This window comes from Haemaphysalis longicornis, unplaced genomic scaffold (genome assembly GCF_048455015.1).
Source record: "Haemaphysalis longicornis isolate Haplotype H1 unplaced genomic scaffold, Haemaphysalis longicornis Haplotype H1 scaffold_1, whole genome shotgun sequence".
NCBI classification, from domain to species: Eukaryota; Metazoa; Arthropoda; class Arachnida; order Ixodida; family Ixodidae; genus Haemaphysalis; species Haemaphysalis longicornis.
Genome location: NW_027526203.1, coordinates 91,041,597 through 91,059,813, shown reverse-complemented (window position 1 = coordinate 91,059,813; position 18,217 = coordinate 91,041,597). Strand labels below are relative to the sequence as shown.

Here is an 18,217-nt window from a genome sequence, read left to right as displayed (position 1 = left end):
GGCTAATAAAGCCCGTATACCGAACCGAAAACAAGGAACACTAACTGGAAGAGCGTAGTCGGAATCAACTCGTAATTGTTCTGAAGGAACAGTGTGATTTATTGCATTATTACGCCGTAGGGGCGATACCGGACAAGCTGGGCGGAGCACAAATCACAGACTAAGAGAGCACCGGAAGAACATAACAAACACTATGTACGGATCCACTGCACTCCGTGGATCCATTGCAGAGTCTATGCGTGTTGGCCATATTTCGTGAAGGCCGCTACCAGTGTTGCGGAGTTGCTTCTCATGGATTGGAATGAGACCGAAATCATTCGCACTTTTCGAGATACCGGATTGGAATAAGAATGGAATGGAGAGAGAGAGATCGGAAACATCTCAGTGAGCTCGAAAGTGGGAGTGGAACCCTAGTCCGGAATGCATGCATTGTCCTTCCCGTCTTCACGTGTCACTAGGAGGACAGTGCTTGGAGGAGTGGAATGGGAAAGCAGTTAGGCATCTTTTGCCCGGAATGGAATGGTATTGGTTGATAGATGAGCTGATCAATCTTCAGATGGGACCTATAGCAAAGCTGGTTCTTAAAACAGTCACTTAATAAACAATCCCATGAATTTACACTACTCGGAGAGGAGAAACAAATTCTTGAGCTCTAGCAGCGTCTTCAGCCAGCTGAATGGCTCAGACTTGATTTGCTAGGTCAGAGCTTAGCAATACGGTCTGCCATTGCTCTGCACTGGTGATGTTTCTACCTGACGTTGTCGCCTGTGTGCTAGGTCCGCCCTGTCCTCACACGGGTGGTACTTGTCAGAATGTTGCCAATCCACAGCGTTTAATTAATTGTGGCACTTTAGCTCCTCATTCACCCAATCCCCCAATATTTCCTTTTATGCAGTCCGTTTTATTTGCAGCATTTGCGTTTTGCTTCCCAGACAGAGCACGCACAAAAATTCCTTGGGACACTTAAGTCTGCCTGCGTTATTTCAAGGCAGGGATTCCCAGTGACGCTCATCAACAAATTCTTTACTGCTACATTGTATTTGTGTCCGTTTCTTCGCTTCCATTTGTTTCTCTTCCGGCACTTCGACCGGCTTCTTCTCGGCTACACCATGTCTGTGTGGTTTCTACGCTTCTATTTCTTCATCTTACTGCGCGACTTACGTCAGCAAGCAGGCTGTCACACGACATCGTCACCCTGACAGGGGCATGGCTAAAAATGAGAGAGCAGAGAGACTCGCCAAACAGGGCGCAACCAAGGAGACCAGCTCACCGTATCGCTCCTCCCCGATATTGTAAGGAGAATCATACGGAAGCTGAGGGAGCAACGGTCCGAAGAAGCGTGATTTGATCAGAACACGAAGCGTTCATTGCTTTACGCACTCGACCAAGCCCTACAGTTCCGATTGAATGTGAAGCTGCCCCGAAATGTCGAAACTCCGTTCCATCGTATGCGATTGACCTTGGCCTATACAAATTCGTTTATGTCCAAAATTAAATTGCAAACTGACAATCCTGCGCTTGCTGTGCGGCTGAGGAAGATGCTTCCCATGTGTTATTAGACTGTCCATTAAACTCCCGGCAAAGACGTGAATTGTAAATGAGACTGCCATTGGCTAGCCGTCGTCTGGTGTGTCTGGCATCTCTACTAGGTCCATGTCCTGACGCTGGCCTTCAAAATGCCTTAAATGTGTTTTTACACCGACAGGTATCAAGTCAACGTACTAAACGGCGCAACAGATCTTTCACCGTGAATCCGTGAACACCAACCCGTAAGGACATTTTATGGACAACACCTGGAAGTTCCAAAAATTGTGTAAGTAAGCGCGAAAAGAACAAGGACGAACGAAGTGGACGGAACATGGCGCGACTATCAACTCGTTTATTGTCACTATGATATCCGACTTTATACGGGAAGATACAAAACGAATGAAAGAAAGAAGTAAAAGGGGAGGAACATAAGCAAATACAAAAAACAAAAAGTGAAGGATGATTGTTCAAACGCCCGCGTTACAAAGGCACTTTAGCAAGGTAAAATCTAGTGATTGGATAAGAATTGCAGTTCTTTCTTTGGCAGTGTTATAGAAGCTGTGTTAATGCATTTGTCTTTCAAAGAAACCATCTGGTAGACCTCGATGATTTCTCTTCTTAGCCGGTCCTTGTGTCGGGCTCCAATCCTAGTCTTATCAAAATGGGGCCTACTCCCACAATCTCTGCAGTGTATGTCGAGATGTCCATTAATCGTTTTATCTACATTGTTCCTATCCTCTCTAAGCCGATCATTTAAGCAACGACCCGACTGTCCGACGCACTGCCTGTCACACGATAAAGGAATGAAATGAGCTGTGCCTGCTCAACAATTCACGAACCGGTCGCGATGCTGCGTTGTGCACTTGTTTTTCTTCTCTCTTTTCTGTTCACTAGTTTCGATAATCTGTTGGGAGCAGAGAAGGCAACGTTAACATTGTCGTGTTTTCCTATTTTCTTGGGATTGTGCGAAATGCTGAGTAGACAGGGCACGACAGCGCACCTTTTCTCTTTCTTTCTCCCTGAGTTCCACGTCTGACTTTTTTCTAAGCTCTTTAAGCCTCTTATCGGCGACCCAAACCAGTAGGAATGAAGGGTACCCGGCCGACTTTAGACGTATTGCCTGTTTTTTGAAACTATCTTCGAGGACATGGGATCAGGATTTCTTCAGCGCATTGGCAAAAAAATGGCTAGCGATCCCACGTTTTGTCAGCTTCGAGTGCACCGTCTGAAAAGGCAAATCGGTTTCTGGCTACGCGGATCATACTCCCAACAGACGTGATTTGGACCTAACGAGAGCCATAGTTCGAGGAATTTTATGGACCACTCGGAGTTTCATGTGTCAAAACAAGAGGGGCGAGACACTGTCGAAAATGTAACAGAACACTGGTTACAGTGGACGTCTAGGAGGAGGAGAAAGTCGTGGACATAGCGGCTCACCATAACGACAGCCGACCGCTCTAAGCGAGGAACAAGGAGCCTGTCCAGTGAACCTAGGTACTAATCGCTAAGGAGGGGAGCTAAGCATGATCCTATGGAAATGCCTTTTCTCTGAATATAAACTATGCCCTCTTATGTGGCATACGCTGAATTCAGGTAGTAGAAAAGCATTTCCAAGAAGCTGCTTGTAGAAATTCCACACGCGTTCTGGACGCGAACGGCAAGATAGCGGTCAATTCAACGCAGCGGTCAAAGCAATCCGAAAATTGTCCTGAACTTGTGATTTGTTTAACCGGGTCTATTGCCGTTTATTTTATGAAATGGAGTAGCCGGGGTCATAGTCGCTTCCAACCTCTCCAATCAATAAACCAGCTAAACAATTCAGAGGAGGGCGGCAGGAGAAAAACGTTTATTTATATTTTTAGAGACTTTAGTTGTACGGCGGGCAACGTACGAGTCTATATGAGGGTGCACCAGTCCCTTTTAGAGTATAGATGCCGGTGGCGTAGGTCCTACCACGTCAATATTAAGCTTGCAGTCCAGCATTCTGACTATTTCTGACACCTACCTAACTTGTTTCTCCGGGGAGCACTGCAGTCTATCGGCTCAGCCCACATAGTAAAGTGGCCCGTTACAACAGTCCAACAGCACCATGGTGCTCGAGCCTCCCCCTTTGATAGGAAATTCGCAGCGCTATCACCCTGCTAGATGATAAGTTCTCCTTGGACTACCTTCTTACGATTAAAAGATCCCTGCAACACTTCTCTTTAAGGTGCTTTTCTGACGTTGCGTTTGTTTTTCGTGTCATGCAGAGATTGATGCACAAAGATTAATCAAGATCCGTGCAAAAATTAAAAAGGTATTCTTGTTTTTCAATTTAAAAAATTCACACAGCTTTCTCTAGTGGCGCATGGCTGAAGAAACACGAGATGTGCGGCCCCTCTTCCTTCATCAGAGACCCGACAGTCGTACCTCACAGGGATATCCAAAGTTGTCGTTTAAAGTTTTTCATGTCTGGCAGGCACAGATCGTTTTGTCCGCAGCCTTTCACATCTCCCCAAATTGGCACACGTTAGCACGTGTTAGAACACGCTGCAACCGGCTCCGCGAACTCAGCGTCTGTGACGCGAACTCGGCGTTCAGGCGTGAACGCACGTGAACTGGCGAGTAGAAAATCACACGAGAGACCACGCAATGAACGCTGGGAAGAGGGCTTGCGAAGGTCGAGCTGGCCGATGCCGGGCGCTCCTCCCGAGGCGCACGCTGACGTGCGCACGGCATTTTTCTTGGTATTTTTTTTTTTTTTCTGGTAACGATATACGGCTGAAGTAACGCTGAAGAAGCTCTGCTTTTGAAATACAAGTAAATTCGACACTGCTCTCTCCTCGAAACCTTGGGGACTGCTTCTCGCTTTCCCACTCGCCCCGGTGACGTCACATCGCATGACAAATGAGGGCGGCGAAAAAAGACCTGTTCCGGAACTTTTAAGCCCACGGAGCCTTTACCTGGGAAGCTCCTTTCCGCGCTTCCGGGCGGCGTCGTTCCGCGGCACCACGCCAACCGCGCCGAAAAGTATACGAGAGGGGAGGAAGCCGCGAGACCACCGTAGTCACCTGCCTGACGCTTCGTTGATGCGTGTTGATAGGCTTATTTTCTGAACTCTATACCATGTGTACGCTTCGAGCTATTTTTGATTAACAGGGGGACAGTCCATACCAAGACTTACCTTAAAGTAATGCCGGAGTGCGTCTTTCCCAAGTGTGAAGTTGCTACTGAGGTTTCACGTGAGTTCACAGAGAGGCCAGAAACAGTCGCATATCCTGGTTTTAGAAAATAACTTGTGAGATCGCCACTAAAACAAGAAAGCCCTCCTACGGTGTCAAACTAACGACCTCCAAAACCATAGCCAGGTGCGATAAGCACTCAGTGATTGTTTTTTTTTCTTTGTTGCCATACTTTGAGAGAACGCAACAAATGAAACACCACACTGCTAAAACTTCTGGCCAGCACTTTACTAACAAAGAAACAGGTAAAATTGTTCCATCATTGTTAGTGTTTCAAACACGGGCCGCCATTCCGGAGGCTCGGGCTGAACCCTCCACACTTCAATAATCCCTCGAACAGACTCATAGAGGTACTCTTGGACAGTTTAGCACCGACGTGACGATGGCGTAAGGCTATGCGCGATTCCTAAATGCTGCGCAGGGCCAGAAGCATCACGAGGTCAGATGCTACCCCATCCTTGCTTTTGATAGTTAGAAACCTTGTCCCGTAGGCATCCAGAGTGAAGTTCCTCTTTAATATGCGCTCAACAACATGCCACAAGAAGACCACAGCTCAGCACTCTAAGAAGACATGTTCAACGGTCTCGGGCCTTTTACATGGGTAAAAGTCAGCCCCCCCATTAAATGTACAGACCCTTCTGTGTTGACTGCAAAGCTGTTGAGCAAATCGTTTGTCTGGTGTCCGCAGTTACAAATAGCAAGAAATGCCGACCGCGTATGCACGCGTGCCTCGAGCGCACGTTCGTCAAGCTAAGCCCTTAGTGAATTGGTCATTACCCACTTAGGGAAATGGACCGGCCGAAAAAAATTCCTGCTTTCGCCGCGTGCCTCCGGCGCACTTTCGTCAAACTAAGCATACCATTTAGGGAGATTGTGCAACACTGGCCACAAAAAAAACTCCAGCGGTCATCGTATTGTGGCCACACTTCCTCCGATTGTCCTCGTATTGTCGTGCGCATGCGCTGAGTACTGTAGAAGAGCCGTGACTTGAATGTATAAGTTGCAGTAGGTGATCTTTGACCCAAACATTTCCCTGCCGGGGATAGTTCGCATGGCCGAGGAAGAGGCCGGGCTTCGAGAGCTCGGCGTCCAAAGCATTCGGTAGAGACGGTAAGTCGCGCTAGCAGAGTGGCGTACGAAAAAATCGATCAAAACGACGAACTCATTATGGCCTCGATCAACATAAGGCCATTGCAATGCCATGCCTCCGCGTCAAACACGATACCACAACGATACTGAAACTCAACTTTGTTCCTGCCGACGATCGCCTACAGCAGCTTTCCCATTCAAGTGTAGCGCGTAAGTGCAAGCTTCCCTGAATTTTTTTTCCGCCAGGTTTTCGCCAGAAGTGCATCCACGTGAAGTTTAAAAAACAACCCATGACGGCACCGCTATTCCTTTTTCTCGTTTAAGTACGCCCTGTACACGCCTTGCGCGTGGCATGGATCCGTACAGCGGCACATGCCCTACAATATGTTTTGCACGTCACAGTCTTTTGCACGTCACGATTAAAAGTTATTCTAGCGTGAAGCGGGCTAGTAAAAACTGGGTTGCCAGTATCACCTCACGAAAATATTACCTGGGTAAGCACAAAAAATATCAAAGGAAACAATAAGATCAGGTAGCGCCCTGGCTGGCCTGATCTGCCACAACAGCGCACAAGAAAGGATCTTTCACGTTACGAAGAAACTGGTCATTTTTTCGAAGGAAGTTTTGTTAGAAGAACTTGTTGTTGGCCGAGTTCGTGTATCTTGGTGAAAAAACACGTGGTTTGCGCGAAAAAGTCACCACACACAGGAAGGACGGGACGAGCGCTCGTCCCGGCAGTCCTGCACGTGTTGTCTTTTTCGCACAAAGCCCGACGTTTCGTAACCTTGACGGCTTTTAGCCGCGCTAGACGGCAAAAGCTCCCAACACTAGTTAGCGATCTTTGCTAGCCCTGCATTAGATACAAAGGCAGTTAGGGCCGCGGCCGCAAATGCTCGCTCTCAACTTCCCGAACATGGTGTACTGGTGCTTGCGGGCGAAGAAGAAGAGGGTAGGAAAAGTAGAAAAGATGTACATGATAGGGGCGTAGCGGTCACTGGCGCCTACTGGATACTTCAGAACATTACGGTTCCACTTAACAAGCTGGTCCAGAGTGTGAACCTCGAACAGTGTTTCCCGGTGCTTTGCTTAACTCCTACTACACCCATTTTTCTATCCCTGTTAGCAACTTGTACCGCAGAGTGAGTGTTTTATAGCTGAGGGTGGCTCCCCCTTACGCAGTCAAGTGGGCGCAAGAAGGAACAGGAATTTCAGACGACATCTGCTCAAGTTGGACTAGCGTAAAAAATTGCTGGTTTCTGGAGCACTAGTTATTTTATATTCGTGTTTTTTATTGTTCTACATTTATAATCGTAGCGCAACGCTGTCAGAGCCGTCATATAGCCCCTCCACTAAAGATTGATTAAGCTCATTTGCTGCGTCAGATACATTGAATTATCATTTCTCGCTTATATTCTGCAGGGCCACATTGTGTAACAGCCCATTTTTGGTTTCGTTCCCATGAGAAAAAAAAGCCTAAAGTTAGTGGACGTACTTCAATTGTTCTGTGCCGAAATGTTTTCGTACCTTGTGGGGAGACTTATGTCCACAGGGGGTACCAATACAATTTACAGTAGCTTTGCGGGTTGCTGTGGCGACTGCTGATGGAACACGGAGCCGTTCAGGTGATGTCCCTTCGTGCGTCGCCTGCCCTATAGGAAATTGCTCGAACACGAATTTCGCTCCCATAGGCGGCCACTCGAAGAAAGGGAGCCTGCCGCTTCACGCGCCGCCCATTCGAGGAACGCCGGCGGAGCTGCCAGTGGCCGCCGCTGCAGCTTCCTGGGCTCCCTCTTCGGAGTGCCTCCAGAGTAGCAGCGATCATCGTCCATAAAAGTGGCTTCCGGACTCACGTTCATGTGAACTAATATTACTACACTTGATCAGAAACAGCACAGTGCAAACTCTAAAAAAATTGATCTGATGCAATGCGGTCAGCAATTAGTTATCAAGGTTTAAAGGATGGAGCCACCGCTTCTGCAACAGTTATGCGGCCACACCTTGTTTAGGAAAACAGCCGTAAACCCAGTAGCAATGTGTGTTTGGTTTAAAAATATCTTTAGGTTTAATCTATGAACTGAAAGTCTGACTGCTGGCATTTATGCTCTAAAAAATCGAAGCTATGCTCAAGCAAAATTTGAAAGCACCGGTGTTTTAGTCTTGACCAGCGTAGATTCAGTTGCCTAGGGGCTCAAGCTGTTTCACTGTGCGAGCTAATTTACACTCACAAGTTTGAAAATTATGGGTCAACTATTGCGTTCACAAGGAATCTTGATGACCTTCACTACGCAGCTGGGTAAAAAATCCGGGTAGAAAAAACGTCGTTTAAAGTGGCGACGAGAGGCTTGCTTTGTTCGAGGTTGACGTTTTCGCCCAAACTGAAGACAAGCAATATGGAAGCGTGAGTGCACGGACGCAGTCCCCCCCACCCCCTTCGCATAAAAGACCCACAAAGCAATCACCATGGAAACCAAATGAGCGTCGCTGTTGTAGAAGTTCTTCCGAGTAAAGTCGGGCAAGCATAAACTTTCCAAATACACCATTTGCTCATATACACAGCTACGCACCCCGACAAATGTAATACAGAAGTTCTTGTTATGTGTTGAAATTTACTGATGACTTTTGAGACTAGCGAACCTGTTGAAGAAACCTTTCAACAGCGGTCCCCTGCTCCCTCCGGTGCTCATGGCAGAAAGAAGCAAGGTGACCGCGCAGCAGCAGTTTTCAAAGGCGCCAAGTTGCTCAAGGTTTATAGGCATGGAATTTAAGCTAGGCGCCCTCTTCGCTAGCCTGGTCGTGACATTGACTACGCGTTCACCAGGGAATATTTATAGTTCCTATTCGTCGACGCACTCGTCTCTGCTTCGCATTTGGTCGGTTCTCGCATGCGCGTGCTCTCGCCAATTTCATACATGAGCCGATTACTGTGACCGCTGATGCTGCCTAGGCACATAAACATTACGATTGGAAACATATACTTCTACCAAACATTGCAGGTGACGTACACTAAACAGAAGGTGCATTTGAAAGGGAACAACCAGTGGCGGGTTGTGCCAGTTCCTGTATCCTTCACAGGGCAGGATTGCATAGCCACATGCGAACAATCCCGTATTGCTTTCGGAGCTATACAAGCGGGTATCTGGTTTCCGTGTGTGTACGTTGCTTTATTTAGCAGCAGTACCGTGTATCCGTGCTTCTTGGAAAGAAGTACCGAGCTCTGCGTCTTGTTTCCAGAACAAAGTCCTTTTTGTTCGTCACGAACGTTACCAAAGGCCTTTAGTGCAAGTCGTTTCAAAACCTGTCCACGGCGAAATGTGCCTATTCCTTCCGCAAAAGGTACACGGGCGTTTCGGGACACGGGCGTTTCGGGACACGGACCTTTCGGGACACGGGTGTTTCGGTACAAAGACGAATTTCGGCGAGCGCTTCTGGCTGCGGGCGTTGTTTACGGGGTGGTTACAAGCACGGAATTTGTACCTATTTATTACGGATGTTCTTGTTCGAAATTATGCGTTATTTTAGGCCAGCAGCTGGTTATGCGGCCTTCCCAAAAAAACCTCTGTTAATTTATTAAATATTATCTGCGATATTTGTAGCATTCAGACAACCTATAGGTGTTCATTATTTTGTTTCTTAGCGACCTATTATCACAAGAATGTTATATAACAAATCAGTGACAGTATCATCGTGTTTTCTCACTCGGTTTTTTTGACTACTTATTATCACCTGTTTATTTTTTCGAAAATCAGTGAGGTAAATATTTTCTTTTTGCACTTTGCGGAGACCCTTCGACAACGGCTGCGGGAATGAGTCCCACCGCACGGGGAAGGAACCTGTCCCTTTATAACGTAATGACGAAGTTGCAATTTCTTGTGTTTCTGCATTTGTGTGCGTTGCTTCCTTCTGATAACGCAAGTACTTGAGGTGTTATTAGCAACGCATTACGGAAGGCACCTATTGTATCTTGCCGCAGGCTTCCTTACCGACTTATTCGTAGTTAGGCTTTATTGTGTTTGTGAATCAAATTTGGAAATGCTGTGTAATGACGTTGAAAGCACTCTGTAATTTTTAATGCAGCATACATACAGTTATTCATCTTCGCAAGGACTGCTCATCCGTAATTCTTGACGTTTTGCTAATATGGTCGTGACCTGAGACCAATGTCACCTGCTGCTCCCCATAATCAGTACTTTTTTGAGCTGCACACCGTTAAAATGATGTTCGCAGAAGCAGGTGTCGGCACGACATTATACGTGGCATATATATACAAAAACAAGTGCTGACTGCAATCAGGCATGCTGCAGGTTAAAATGAGCCGCTGCAACTCGAATCGCGTGGGATGATGTAAGTGAAAAACCCAGTGTAACACTTTAGCGCTACTATTCCGACGGATAATGTTTCTAACTGCACCGTTAAACCATTTCATTCTTATTTATAAGATATATGTTTACTTAGTTTAACAGCCCGGAAGAGCGCTTAGTGCGTAAGAAATATTTCCCGCAGCAAACATGCACGTCAAAGCAGCGTCCCCGAATAGGAGCCACGTTGGATCGCGGCTCATTGGTACCTCTGAAGTTTGCATACGGTACTTTCGGGACAAAGAACTTCGCTACTCAGAGCAAAATTTAAAAGAATCTCTAAGTAATTGGATAATCGATTCAAAGAACATTTATGCGAGAAGTAAACAAAGCATCGAGCAACTATTCTCAACAAATATTTACTGGAGAAATCGCTTGAAAAGTATGCGGATTCATAAGTAGGCGTTAAATAATCACAATATGAGCTCAGAAGCCGTCTTAAAAAAAGAGATCCTAGAGATCCTGTGCAATTTCAAATCATAACAAAAACAAAATAAAGAACTAACTGATATGTGCATGCAGCGAAAACTACTTAAACCCGTAAATTATTTATTCTGGACCAAAATTTCAGACCGAATGGGCTGCGGAATCCCAATGGAGTTTCCCCGTGGGGTCAATCACCTGTCTTCCCAGAATTTCTCTGGACGCAGGGGGAGTGGTGGAGGAGCGTGCATGGCTTGCGGCGGATCGGGCTCCCGCTGACATTCGTGCCGCTAACCATTCGGGGTACCAAGACATGGTTATTTTCGCAGAATGCGCCGAAGCGCAAGTGATCACGTGGGCGAGGACGGCATGGGAAACGCGAGGGCGCAAATGAAAAATTCAGCCCTGCGAGAGGACGAATATTTTGTATTCCTTTTTTTATTGCAGTGTTTAACGCGCCGACGCAACGCAGGCGATGAGGCGGGTAGTGGAGGGCTCCGGATTAATTTTGACCACCTGGGGATCCTTAACGTGCGCCGAAATCTCGTACACACGGACGTTTTTGCTTTTCGCCGCCATCAGAAAAGCGGCCGCCGTGGCCAGGAATCGAACCCGCGACCTTATGCTCAGCAGCGCAACGCCTTAACCACTGAGCCACCGCGGCGGGTAGAAAATACATGATGATATTGTCGCTAAAGAAACGAAGTAATGATCAAGCTATACATTTTATGGCTACGGTTACGCAAGTCGGCATTTTTTTGGCAAGGCCGCATAAATTTCGACAGGCCTAAAATAACTCAGAAATACAAGCAACAACAGTTGTAATAAACACGTTCGATTTGCGTGCTTGCAACTCCCATGTTAACAACGCACGCGAATTTGGCCGCCTCAAACGCTCGCTCGAATTCGTTTTCGCACCGAAACGACCTGTACCGAACCGCCCTGTACCGAAATGTCCTGTACCGAAACGCCCGTGTCCTGAAACGCCCGTGTCTCGAAACGTACGTGCACCGAAAAGACCGTACCGAAACGCCCTGTACCGAACCGCAACTGTGCCGAAAAGACCTAGACCCCTGCCTGGGTACAGGCGCCACCGTGAGACATCTGTGGTCCGTCGAATACGTCGACCGGGTTCGTTAAAGACTCTTCCCCAGCGGCAGCCTACCTCGAAAGCAGTTAGAAGTGATCATCGACTCCTGGTAAAAGTGGACATCGCCGATGTAAACTTTGAGGCTTGACTTAATGATCTATAAAGTGACCCTGCAATCAAGGCATTGGCAGAAATGACACATTTTTACATCACCAAGTTGCAGGTTTGTTCTTCAGTGCTGCTGTCAGCGTACAAGCACTGGAACCTCGATTATACGTCCCCCGGATTTACAATGATGCACTTCTTACGACGGATCACCACCTCCCAGGAAAATTTCCACAGAAACAATGCTTTAATAACCCCGTCTACACAAGCCTTCTCGGAATGCACGCCGTTGTTAATTGGTGATCAAGAAACATAAAGATACATCCGGCGAATAGAAAGTTACACTAGAGCGGGTGCCATGTCCTTTTTTTGTGCTGGCATACAACCTCTCGTGCATGACTATGAAAAAGCTTGTTGCTGAATACATTTATTATTTCTCCCAAGAAAATGTGTAGCTTAAATGTTGGATCCATGCACAGCAGTGATGTAAAGTTTTATTTTGTTTTTGCGCTTGCTGCCTTTTTTAATCGCCCCAGAAAACGTTTGGTTTCAACTTCAGGTAAAACGGAAGCGTCCCGACGCCAAGCCTCGAGATTTCCCGGCACCGCCTGGTTCTGGGTTGTGCGACCTGCCTGGAGCTGAAGATCTTCCTGAAGACTCGTCCACCAAACAGTCCTACAAAGACAAGGTCCTTGCTTCACAAAGAGAGATAACGCAGTTAAAGAAGAATCTCAAAACACTGCAGCAAACTAAACGAAGGCTGGTCAAGAGAAATGAAATCGCCCAAGAAATCAGAGAGCGAACACACTTCTCAGCGCATGTATTTACATGACATTCAGAAACTACTCTGAAGGACAAAGCAAGGGCAAGCACCCGCCTGAGCTGCGAACATTTGCGCTGACTTCACATTTTTATAGTCCAGCCGCGTACGAGTACGTGTTCATACTTAAAATTGCGCATTCGAGCTGAATATGCGTGATAAAACGGGATTCCACCTTCCGCACCATTGCATGGCGTGTGAAAGCAAGCCATGCGAGCCAGTTTTGACTCAGACAAAGGAGCTGAGAAAAAGTAGAGAACAGGTGGCAAGGGAATTAATCGAAATGACTATGAATTTCTAAACCGTTATATCACGTAATAAAGGTGGTGACGTGTGTGCATGTGCGGGTGTGGGTATATTAGCATGCTCCAGTTTTCAATAAACTAGTTGTGAGTATGCGGCCGTCCAGTGTCTTCTTTTCCTTGTCCCGTCCGAATGCGCAGTTTTAAGTATGAGTATGAATCAACTAGCACAACAACATGCTTTGCGAGTACGTGTTGTTGCGGTGGTGCCTTGCAGGCTTCGTTGTACGCCAAGTGTACAGGACAAAAACATGCGAAGAGTGCATTGCAGCCTTGTACTCAGATGAGCCAGCTCCTGTAGTTGAGCAGAAAAAGATGTGGGCACGTGTCCCCTTCCAAGGATGTTATTGGCTTGTGTGTAGCCGTTGAAAAGGGACGGCGACGGCCACAGATTGAGTGTGGAGCAATTCAAGCAGTCAACTCTCAGTCAAAGCATCTCGTTTTGGAAGTGCTACGATTATCTGTATAGGAAAAATGGTTTCAGAAGCTAGAGCAGCACATTCTTGACCTTGATCTCTTTGACAATCATATCTAAAGCTTGGGCAAAAAGTTGCAGGCAGAGTTGTATGTGAAAATCAGCACCCACCACGTGACAACAGAAAGAAACCGCGAGATTTTCAAGGGCATGGTCAGGCCCCTTCTTTCGAGAATGATTATCTTCAGACAGCAGTGAGTGTCCCCGCAGTGCGTAATTTGGGTATGCGGTCGCACATATTTTTAATGTTAGTGTGATTTTGTAATTTCTGCATTTTCGAGTTTTTCAAAGCGTTTTCGTAGGCCATTTGGCCACCGACAACCGAAGAATAAAGGCTTACAACCTGAAGCAACTGTTTTTTATTGCTTTGAAGACGCTGGAAACCGCATTTTCTGCTCAAATAGGCGCGAGCGCCGCTCTACTCGGCTGTTTCTTGCCACTTCCAAGATGGCCGCCGGCCGCTCGGTGCGGCTTCACCCGCTCCCATGACGCATAGGCGGCTTCCGCTCCAGCAAGTTTTAGGGGCGAAGCTCCTAAAGCCGTGGGTCTGTCCATCCCTTGTGTCTCGTGGTACGTGACCGCCTAGTTGGATGACTCACTCGCAGGTGGCGCTACGTGACCGCCTAGTTCGGTGACTCACTCGCAGGTGGCGCTACGTGACCGCCTAGTTCGATGACTCACTCGCAGGTGGCGCTGGTGTGAGTGACGTCATGATGACGTCACTCGGAAGTGACTGACACTATAAAAGGCAATCGCTGTTGACGCGCTTCCTCTTTCGCAACGAGTCACCGGATGGAAGAGGTGGTTGTTGACAACGCTGCGGAGCGGAGGGCGCGCAGGGCGGTGGCAGCGCGCGCTCGCCGACAGGATCCCGCCGTGCGCGAAAGAGAGGCCGAAGCATCTCGTCTAGAAAGTCGCGCTTAAACCGCGCGTCGGCAGCTTCGGGCTCAGCTCGCTTGATGCGTTTTGCAGCCGCCTCGCGAGCTCTCACTGCATCGGGGTTTGCCTGCCGATACGAGCGCTTGCTTGCAGCCTCACGAACCCTACAACAATAACAACAAACGAACAGGAACAAAATAAAAGTTGATTTGTACAATGTACGCACACAGTCTTACGTCTTTCTTAATGATGTATTGGGCGAACTTTCACGGGAGAGTTACGGTTACTGATGATCTCCCCCTCTCGAGCTTCGCCCCACTTATCATTATTCATTCCGTGGATATGGCGTGATTTTTTTAATATCCTCCTTGGTCCCCGTGCCAGCTATGCGTTAGCCCGCATCTTGCGCTCGCGCTTGCGCTCGGTTAACACATGCGCATGCGCTGCTATGCGCTGCTATGCGCTGCTCTCTCATTCCGCTGCATATAAACGCGGTTAGTGCCACGCTCCGCTCAGTCGTTCCGCCGCCGGCGCTCCGATGGCTTCGTCTGGCTTCGTCCGATGATTTGAATAGTGCAACGGCAACCCCCGATAGGCTCCGGAACTATCTCCCTCCCAAGTACCCCAGCCTTGGCGCATCATGTGTGCCCTGGACTCTATCCGTCGAACATGTGCAGTGTGTGTGGTGTGGTGATCGCGGACTTACCCCACGTGCTATGGGGATGTGATGAACATGAACGCAGGGGACATCCACGGACCATCCCCGAGTGGGTGACTCTAGGACTGATGGCTAAGGACTTCGCATCGCAATCCGCGGTAACTCAGCTGCTGGCGGCGGCTCTGGGTACGCAGCGGCGGACCGAGCAGGAGGCCGGTCGCCTCACCGGCGCCCCCGGCACTCCTCGCGCTCCGCTCGCGGGACCTTGAAGACGATCGTCCAGTCCCGTGTCCCTGGACACTAAGGTCAGGGCGGAACCGTGTGAGGTGCTCCCCCTGAAGCCGGGTTACTTATAATAAAGTCTCTCTCTCTCTCTCTCTCTCTCTCTCTCTCTCTCTCTCTCTCTCTCTCTCTCTCTCTCTCTCTCTCTCTCTCTCTCTCTCTCTCTCTCTCTCTCTCTCCGGAACGATCGCCGGGTGGCACTGCACTCTCCCCTCCGCGGGAGTACGCCGGGGCGGCCGCCGCTTCGCCACGTGCTTTTTTCGCTGTGCGCGTGCTGCATTTCTCGCGCTAGGAAGAGGGCTGGGTAAAATTTTCTTTCGACTTATGAAAGCATACACATTACCACGTGTCCAGCAAGTTCGGTTTGCATGTAGAGTAGCTACTGGGTCCATTTTTGCCGGTGCTTGTCTTGTCGTCTGCTAGAGACGCGTCGTCTGCTACGCGCCAGTCGAACGGCCGAGCGCCCCGGCGTTTCACGGGATAAAGAGTGCTCTTGTGGGCGACCCTTGGCTGGTCTAACCACCTCAGTCATCGCGAAACGACTGGGTCTGGTGAACGGTTTTTCAGCGCCCTAAGCAGACGCCCCCCGGCCCGCTCCTCCACGTCTCGCAAGTGCACGCGCAGCTCGCGCTGTCTCCCGCACCGCCTGAGGCATCCAACCTCCTGCTCACGAATGCGAACAAAGCGACCGCCGGCTGCGCGAGCCACTTAATTTAGCACGTACAAAGAGCGGCGGGAACACTCCTCACTAGCCCGAAACAAAAAGATGAAACTGCGAAGCAAACCCCCCATATTGTTGCATGGTCAGCTGCCACGACAGTAAAGAAGAGGATCCATTCGTTAAATTCTGCATATTCCCCGCGAAAGCGCACCAAAAGGATAGACTTACCGTCTGGATAGACTTACCGCATGGATCACTGCGGTTCGAAAGGTGAAATAAGTTGACACATTTTTGTTTGTATCTGTGTGCTTTCAGTTTACATTACCCGGCTTTGAAAATGCGAACTAGTGTTCTAACGAGTCCTCCCATCTACACTTTTTTTAATGCATGCTGCCAATGATTGTTTTCCGCTATAATAAATGAACTTCGGAGTTGTTTAGCTGGAGCCGTTCGATATCGTCCATATATAACACAACAGGTTGACATTTTGCATGGGTGAAAAAAAAAAATAGTTTCTAGCGATTTACCTGGCTGTAGTAGCTCTGGTCCGTCTTGTCATTGTGACTTGTGTTCTGGACGGGATTGCTGCGTTGTTCGTTTTTTTCCCACATTTACAAATACTGGTAATTAAAAGAGTTATACACCAAAAGCAAGCCTCAGTGTTTCTGCAGTCCAGAAAGTCCGGATGTCCAAAGCGCGAGCACGCGAAGGGAGTAACAAACAAGAGAAAAGTACGCTGTGACAAGCTGAACAGCTGTCGCCTTGCAGAAGAAAAGAGCAACCGACGACCGCCGAACAACGCGTTTCCCCCCTTAAAATCGTCGGGGCAGTCTGCCGTTCGAACGGCGGGAAGCAGGCGGCGCGTCTGTAGCAGACGACAAGACAAACGTCGACAAAAATGAACTCAGTAACTACTCTACGTTTGAACCGAACCTGCTGGACACGTGCTGACCCATATGGTTTCATAAGTAAAAAAAAAAGTTTGCCCAGCCGTTTTCCTAGCGCGAAAAATGCAGCACGCGCGCAGCGCAAAAAGAACGTACCAAAGCGGCGGCCGCCGCCGCGTACTCCCCCGGAGGGAAGAGGGCAGCGCTTCCCTCGCCCGGCAAACTTTAGCTTCTCCTCCCTATGCGTCGCACCTACCCCATTGTTCCCCTCGCGGGAAGATGGTGTAAATTTTTGAGGTACGTTGTTGTTTTGCCTTGATTTGAACACAGAAAGACTTGGCCGAAGGCGATTGCTTATGCCTTAGCAAACACATTTTTAGGCATGGTCTTCCGGTACCAGTGTCCAACCCGTACTAGTGCTAATAAATAATTAGCAGCATCTATGAGTGCGTGGACACGTTTCGAACGGCTCTGCCAAGGAAAACACTTCTGTTGATTTGTGATAAGTCTGGTACCTCGAAAAAAAACCCCACCGCTTACGAAGAGGTATCCATAACCATACGGCTATGATTCTTTTATGTGATCTGTTGAGTAAAGGCCAACTGCAACGAAAATTTACCTGCCTCAAATTCTGGTTGAACGTGTGGTATATATCACTAAAGCATCTTGTGACCTCATTTTAAGCTACCCGCCGCGCTTACTCAGTGGCTAAGGCGTGGCGCTGCTGAGCACAAGGACGCGGGTTCGATTCCCGGCCGCGGCGGCCGCTTTTCTGATATAGTCGAAACAAAAACGCCCATGTGTACGAGGTTTCGGCGCACGTAAAAAATCCCCGGGTGGTCAAAATTAATCCGGAGCCCTCCACTATGGCGCGCCTCATCGCCTGCGTTGCGTCGGCGCTTTAAACCCTGCCTGTGAAGTTTAAACTCCAGACACACACACGGTATTTTGATTAAAACCGTTGAAAAACAAGCCACATCAGCCAATGCAGCACCTAGCGGAGCGTCGCCACAACTGGTCTCCACTGCGGCAACGTTCCGGATGTGACGTTCCAGTCAGGACTCCCGTGCGGCCGTCGCATCTCCTGAGAACCCCTTTTACGTGCGGCCTCACGCGAGTACGCAGCGTAATATGTGCATCTTGCAGGAATAGTTGCTTTCATATGTTTCCGTAATGCGAGCAGCTGAAAAAGCGCTCGGTTGCCGAGAAAGGGAAAATTAGAACAGTGCCGGGGCCGGTCGACGCGAGGCAGTACACCGTCGGTGAGCAAGTACGGCAGTTGTACAACGGCGGACTTCGTGGTCGGGACGGTGGCAGCAGGCTCTCGGTCGACTCGACGAGCACGCGAGACGCGTCTACGGCCTAGGCGAGGCAATACGCCGTTGGTGCGGCTGGTTGGTGCGTCGGCGCGCTAGCGACTACGGACTACGGCAGCTGTGCGGT

General features: G+C 48.7%; 1 protein-coding gene across 1 annotated transcript in view; it reads left to right on the top strand.

The window, feature by feature from the left end:
- LOC144140885 (tachykinin-like peptides receptor 86C) overlaps positions 1-18,217 on the top strand; it is a 691,763-nt gene that overhangs the window by 356,902 nt on the left and 316,644 nt on the right. The window lies entirely within an intron of this gene.